This window comes from Tachypleus tridentatus, chromosome 9, assembly GCF_004210375.1.
Source record: "Tachypleus tridentatus isolate NWPU-2018 chromosome 9, ASM421037v1, whole genome shotgun sequence".
In the NCBI taxonomy this organism is placed as follows: domain Eukaryota; kingdom Metazoa; phylum Arthropoda; class Merostomata; order Xiphosura; family Limulidae; genus Tachypleus; species Tachypleus tridentatus.
Genome location: NC_134833.1, coordinates 147,628,832 through 147,637,112, shown reverse-complemented (window position 1 = coordinate 147,637,112; position 8,281 = coordinate 147,628,832). Strand labels below are relative to the sequence as shown.

Sequence of the window (8,281 nt, the reverse complement as noted above, 5' to 3'; positions counted from 1 at the left end):
GGTTATATAATGTGATGTGTTACTTATATGAATGAATCACTTTGTACGCGTACATTATATCATATTGTTAGCTTCAACTTGAATGACATCATCAGAGATCCTCTCGACTAACGTTATCACCACTTCTTATCACACAACCTCTGCATTTTTCTTTTCAAAGAGCTCATATTGCCAATACACGTTTTCCTGCACCTGTTTGTCTTTAACAATAAAATATTCGTTACCTCTAACTTAAGTTTTTCTCTTTCACTGACAGCAGAAACTAAAAAACATTTTTCATTTCTACTTTTACGTATTATAGTTTATCTTGAGCGAGTCTCTAATTTATTATTTTAGGTATTCTGGTGACAAATATCCTGAAACTAAGTTAAATTTTATTTTAATGTAGAAATAATTAAATTTGAAGATGTAGTAATTAATGAGGTCTGCCAACAATATTAATACACACAGTTTTCTTTCTTAACACATGTATATTTTAATATGTTAGTGATAACATAATTTACAATAATTGTCTTCCCAAACAGTTGTTAGAGATAACGATTTGATAAACAAAAATTTTACAAACTAACAAATACAAATGAGTCTTCAATGTGGTCTGGAAATTATTTTCGAGTTGATATCGGTACAGTTTACATAACAGGTAAATATGAACCTCTTTTCTGTTTGCACGTCAGATTTTCACCGCTAAAAGTATCTAATATTAAAGTAGAAATACTAACATTTCATGATAATTCGCTGAGTTTAAATAGTTTGAAACTGTTTGAAACATATAAATGTTTCTGGTCAGTATTTGTAGTTTTTTGATTAATAAACTTTATTCATAACTATAGCTCCCTAGGCTTGTAGTATAGAAACCGTAGCAAATCAACAGTATACACGTTGCATTAGATACCACTTATAAGTTTCAGAGAAAATTTTCTAAAATTTTCAGCTAATTCATCAATATTGTTATTTACCTACATATATACGTTGTTGATTCTTACACTCGAGAATTTTCTAGAAATTTAGCGAACAGGAGGGAATGTCACAATACACTATTAACAATGAAGAAATAGAATAGGCAATATTTGAAAGATTATTATTGTATTGAAAATAAGCTCAGAATCTTTCCTATCAATTTAACCGTGTCCAACTAATTACTTTTAGTTATTTAATATTGGTGTTTTTTTATGTAAGAACTATACATAAAACTAAACTAATAACAGATTTTATCCAATTAAATATATCACATTTTCACATATCTCACAATTCCTTGATATAAACTATAACATAATTAGAACATTGAATGGAACTATTGAAATTTCATCGTTTGCATATCTATTTCCTTTACTTCTCTGTCAAACATAGATAACTCTTCACTGTAGTATTTTTTAATTGGTTTTCCGAATCAGTTTAAATGTCAGATTTAATATCAACATGTCTTTACCAACCGGTAGATGGACAATTTATATATGTTTTTCTGAGATATAAAATATACACATCGAAAACTCTATACACAACATAAATATTATTATTTTCCAGTGATAGAATATAAACAATATTAGAGCGTGAAGAGAAACTATTACAATATTAAAATTTTTATCGAAGCTCCAGCCTGGAACTTACCACTTCGTACCTGGATATGATAACAACTATACCGTATGTAAGTGTAAACTTAGAATCATATTTCATTTTTATAATTTTGTTTCTTTACTAGTTTATGTGTTTTAAATGAGCGTAAAGCTACATCATGATCTATTGGTATCCTAGGCCTACAACAGCCTTGTTTTTAGTATCAAAAGCCTTTCGTATTTGCAAAGTTTCAAAACTGGATATTATTGAAGTTATGTTTATACTGCTAGTGCATAGTTTACAACCTGAGTGTTATTAAAACCATGTTTGATCTACAAGAATTAAAACAATGTCATTGAAAACATGTCTGATCTATAAACAGTTTAAAAAATGAGTATTATTGAAACATACTTGCTTTGAATCGTTCGTGATATAAAACACGATGGAAAGATATTTTGACTGACAAACACAGTACGGTTTCTCAGTTAATACTTCAGAATAAAATAATATTGATAATAATAACATTGTTTGCTAGAACGAGCTAATTAAAATTACAGTTAATATTTACATAATGTGTGATCGATTATAACCTGAATTACGTCATTTAGTTTTATGAAGTAAGTTTACGCCTACATTAGTTTGTTTGTCTGATAACGTCAATTATTCTTCGAATACAGCACAATTTATCGATCTAACACATAACTGAAATTAGGTGTAGCTTCACTATCTTCCAGAAAAATGACTCACTAAAGAGCATGGAAACTACTGTAAAATTCTTGCAGTATATTTAATATCCATCGAAAATAATATTCTTAGCTTCAAGCATTAGTGTTAAAACTATTTATTGTGAACGACATTACGAGCATCGGTTATCAAAAGCTTTGAAATAACAATAATAAAACAGTGAAAAAGTTATTATGCAAAAAATAATAGAAACCAAATAATATTAATAACAGCACGAAGTAAATTATTATGTTAAAATATTAAGAACTAATTCACTTTCTTTAATGTTGTTAGAAGAACACCAACAAAAAATTAAAACAGCGCCAAAAATACTGTACCAGGTGGCGATGGTATTTAATATGAAAATATCGAATAAAAAGGCTGTAATTATATTTAGACTTTGAGCAACAGACACTGGTCCAGCATTTTCCACTTGTAAGGCTGTTGTGGTGAGGAGTTGATTCAGCATCATAAAGATGCCAGAACTCACAAGAAGAACACTGTTTATGCCACAAGATGATATTTGAATTTCTTCGAAGAAAAACAATAGAAAAGTACCCACAACAAGGCTAAAAATAGACATCATGGCGGACACAACTTGAGGTGGTGATTTTTGAAGTTTACGGGCCATTGTATAGCAACAAGCTTTCAAAAGACACGCAGAAAATCCAACCGTAATTCCTTTCCACCGATTATCTACGTCATGAATATCTTGAAACGTTCCTACGATAAACGTTGGTTTTATAATCAAAATAATGCCCGTCATCGTCAGCATTAAGACGAATACATTGTAAGCCCTACAAGGTTCTCTCAAAACCAAGTAAGCAAGCAAACTAATGAACACTGGAGAAGAGGAATAGATTGTGGAAGCATCCGCAAGAGGGAGCCAATGAAAACAGTATATCATTAGGGCTTTTACTATTCCATCAAATAAAGCTCTAAAAAACAAAATAATTCTTTCTCCTTTTTCTCCGAAGTAATTGGCGTTCGAATAAATAATAAAAACATTATAAATTCCCCCACTGGATAAGAGCTTGAGTTACGAGAAACTGGGCCGGACTAATTTCTGATACCAGCTTCAAATTCAGGATCGCCAGAGAATACATGAATCCTGATGTCATTCCCAAAATAATTCCAATTCCTGGAACAGTCTTGAACTTCTTAAAACTGAATGTCTGGTCAGAAGTTTTCATGTCCACAGTTGTATGTCGATAAAGATGCTGCGAATAAAAGTTAATGTAGTAATTTTTTCTTGATTATCTCTAAAACATCTTATTAATACTATAAAGCGTTAGATTTGTCAAATCTTATTTTAATAAATCTTTCTAAAACTTAAAAATGACTACTTTACAGATTGATCCAAATTCCTGTTCTATAAACAAGTGTAATATGATCTTCAGTGTGATAATACAAGCATATCATGTATTACAGTTCTATACATATATGTGTTTTAAACAATTTTTTATCAATAGTTTCTAACCAAGATAAAGGTAACTATAAAGACAGAACTAAAAACGTAACGTACAATTTAACAAAGTTAATAATTATAACAGTCTTTTCAGATGAACGTAATGACATAAGTTAAACACAAGATATTTTAAAATTCATAAAAGATAAAACGATTTATTTATCAACGATTTTGTTGGCAGTTATTACAAAACACGTTTACAGAGGTTTGTCTACTTTAGGATATTTATCTTAGTTCTAAACCCATATAACAAGTTAACAATGAAACATGATCTACATAATTATAAAGTGTGATAACATTAGTTTTAAGATCTACGGTAAGATTATTATGAATGGTATTGTAGCTAATGTTGTAAAAACAAACCAAATTTAAAGAAAAATGGAGTGTGTCATTACGTTAGTAGCTTGAACATTTTTCTTTGTTTTTATGTTTTTACAGGGTTTCTCCTTTAAATTAAATATTACTGGTTTCAGAGATGAGGTATAAATTTCTAATTGAATTAAATTATGAAGATAATATTTCAAATATTAAAAGAGAAATTTATTTGTTTTGGAAATTTTCATTCAATATAAAAACTAATTTCATGAAACATTTATAAAGGTTTTTAAAACCACAATAGTTCCTTAGACACCACATGATCTACTAAGCTAAATAAGTTTCATCCTTAACGTGAAACGAGAACAAAAACTGTCCAAATTTTAACACAGAATTACAACCACCACTATACCGGTACAGATATATAGATGACACGGTTGCGGGATTTAGATCTACAGAACACACACTTAATTTTTTCAATCACATTAACTCTATACATCCCAACATTAACTTCAGATGTGAACAAAAAGAAGGCAATCAAAGAAAATTTCTTAACCTCAAAATTACAAGAACCGACACACAATTTATAACATAAATCTACCGAACAATATCACTCATATTGGACTATACATTCCTTGGGATCCAGCACATGAAACAAAACAAAAACACAACTTACTAAGAAACCAAATAAACACAGCCATAAAACTATGCTCACCAGATAAAATTAACGATGAATTAGACAAAATAAAACAATACTTCATCTACATCAATAAGTTTCCTCCACAAACCGTAGAAAAAATCATACGAACACACCTAGACAGAAAGCAAAATTAACCTACAAATATAAATATATCTCACGAATTAAAAAATCACGAAACCATATACTGCTGTATATCATATATTCCCGACATGACCAGAAATATATCCAACATTTGGCAAAAACTAGTTGCAAAATATGACGTTCCAGTTAATACCAAATTTATTCAAAAACCAGGCACAAAACTGAGGTATATACTATGTAAAAACTACACTGACAAACACCACACCAACATTATTTATAAAATACAATGTGATAACTGCTACGACTTCTATATTAGAGAAACAAGTGGAAATATGGAAACCAGATTCAAAGAACATAAAAAGTCACCTTCACACGTTTTCGAACACTGCAATTCAAATAAACGCAATATAACCATAGAAAACACTCAAATACAAAATAAAGAAACAAACATAAACAAATGCAAAATTAAAGAACCCTTACTTATGCAACAACTTAAACCCAAAATAAACCGATACAAAAAAAAACACCTTTATACCTATATTAAAAATAATATAATAAACAATATAAAATTACATATGCAAATATCTAACACCGCCCTCCACATTCCGACACTCAGTCACACAATCCCTTGCAAACTTGTGGTCAACTTCCGGTCAGTTACCTCTTTCTTTCTTTGTGAACCTGACGATGACCGAAAAAAAAAGTTGTTCGCTCCCCTACGTAAAATATTTTCTCAACCCAAACGAGCCATTTTTACATATATATTTTTCTCTACAATTGGGTTTTCTCGACAGTACTGAAAAAAAATTATCGATTGATAACTGTAGATCACAAAAGATAGTAATGAAAGAAAACAACTGACCAACTTCCTAACCGTCTGTGTCTTTAAAGGAATTCCAAGATTAGGGGTAGCGTAGTCCTTTGTTGAACAGTTTTTTTTTTTTTATTTCTCCCGGAACACAATGTTAAAATGAAGAGGACGCGTGAATAGGTAGAAACTAGTTACTTAGATATGAAACAGTTGACACTTCGTTCCGTTCAGTATTGTTTTATTCATTTATGACAGATAGGCTGCAGTGAAATCGTTTTAATTTTCCTGTCTTTCTTAACTAAGAAATGAAAAATATAAATTCATATAGCACCAGGAGAGTTAAACGTATGAATAAAATTAAAGATATGTCAACTAACCTGGTTCAGAGCTGTGTGTCGCACACTTCGGATGCTTTAAATATAAGTCGAATGCAAATGTTAAACTGAGTTCCACCAAATTCATACTGTTCAGATGAAGGTTATCATTGTACGTGTATAACTTTGAAACAGCAGTTGAAAACTGCGCAATTCACTGCCATGTCTTAGAGCTGAACGGGACTGTTAATCTAAATAAATGATAACTGTACCTGAACTATCAGAAACAGTTGTGCTGTAGGTCGGAAAATGCCAGCAAGAAATGCATCTGTGTGGTGTTTACATTAGTGAGTTACAATTTAATAAAAAAATGAAATGTATTCATTATTTTGGCTTCTCATAAAATGAGAGTTTAGTACTTAAATTGAGTAAAATAAAAAATTGGGGGAATAAGTTTTTCTAATTCACCAATAGAACACAGTGTGCTATAAAATACGCAGCAAATAATGATCCTATTGTATTTTGTCTTTATGGCAACCTTTAGATGTGGATTCCTGTACATGGTGAGGGGAGTTCCCATAGAAAGTTCTGCTTCCTTTAGTTTACCTCCTCTGGGATTGCGTGGCGACCCCTGAAGAGGAAAGACAGGATCCTGGTGATTGAGGGGCCCAACCCTAAGACACCACTATGGCCTTGAATTCCTGTAGATTGGCAGCCTTGAGGTGCTCCCCCCACGGTCACTCCTCTGGTCCATTTGGAGCTAGGGTCAACCAAGTACCAGTGTTGGATGTTCTCCACAGCAAATGGTTTATAATTCTTCCTATCTAAAACCGTTTGCCAACACTTTTGCTGCCAATGGGGTATTCACTTAGATCCTGAACTCCGTATCTGTGAAGTTGTGTTACTCGTGGTCCCTGAGACAAAGTTCTTAGGGCTTATCTTTGACTGTAAACATAATTTTATACCAGAATGAGCTCTGCAGCTTCTGTGTTCACTGCTGAACTGTACGCTATTTGTATTGCCCTGGAGCACCTAGAAGCTAAGCAGTACTCAAACTGTACTATTTATACTGACTCGCTTAGTTCTCTACTTTCCTGGAGTCGCTTCACTTTAGTTCATACACTGTTCTCGCCGATAGTTAAAACCGACTGGCCTATTTCTCTTTACTTCTACTTCTAACCAGTTCTTCTGAATACAAGGCCACTTGAGTGTTGGCGGAAAATAGCTCGTCAACACCGCAGCTAAATTTGTCTGCTCTGTCGCTATCAATGCCGTTCTTGTTCCATACATGAACTATGGTTCTGTGTTGAAGCCTCGGCACTGTATCAGTTGGAAGTGGAAAACGTGAAAACAATTTTTTTCCAGATAGAACCCTGTATTGTACTTTGACCGTCTTGTTTCCGTAACGATCAGAAAGAGGAAGTTGTCTTAACTAGACAACGCATTGGTCACAGTTTTTAATTCATAGTTCTCTTATCTGGGACTGATGCACCAATGTGTATTCTATGTAAACATTCAGGTCACAATAAGCCACATTTTACTGTCGTGTCGTCGTTATGACTCTCAACAACGGCACCATTTTAGACATGTTTCGCCCTGAGGTTTATCCCTGACGCTGGATAATGCAATGTGTAATTAGATAGTTTTGATTTTGCATCAACATCTACATATATACTTTAGGAAGAGACCATAAAATTGGCGCCATTTTGATTTTTAATAATAATGCCATCTTAAAACAACTTTCCCTGAAATTAATGAACATTGGAGTTAAAGAGTCCCACTTTCTTCATGATGACAATTTACATCATAAGATCTGTGATGTCTACATGGGTTCTAGCTTATGGACATTCTTGACAATTTCATGTTGTGTTTCTAAAAATACAGTAAATAGAAAACTATTTTCAGCCTCTTTACTGGTGATAACACGTTTGTTATCTTTGAGAACTCTCATAAAGCTTCGTAATTTCTTTAACATTTTAACAACAAACCTATCAGTATAGAGTTTACAGTAGAACATCATAAAGTTTATTTTATAGACACTTTAATAAGTGATAATAATGTTTATAACTTAACGAACGTGAAGAATTTACATAAAACCATAGAGAATATCAAACTACATTTTGAATGTAAATAAAATCACAGAGAATATCATACTACATCTTCAATGTAAATAGAACCATAGAGAATGTCATACTACATCTTCAATGTAAATAAAATCATAAACAATATCATACTACATCTTAAATGTAAATAGAACCATGAAGAATATCATACTACATCTTCAATGTAAATAAAACCATGAAGAATATCGTACTACA

General features: G+C 31.8%; 1 long non-coding RNA gene across 1 annotated transcript; it reads right to left on the bottom strand.

Annotated features, from left to right (window-relative positions):
* Positions 1 to 450: 450 nt before the first annotated feature.
* On the bottom strand, positions 451 to 7,428 carry LOC143226622 (uncharacterized). The gene is made up of 2 exons (XR_013014685.1): positions 6,027 to 7,428; positions 451 to 3,494 (listed from the first exon to the last, which is right to left on the bottom strand). It is a non-coding gene; the product is annotated as an uncharacterized LOC143226622 (long non-coding RNA).
* Between the last annotated feature and the right edge of the window lie 853 nt (positions 7,429 to 8,281).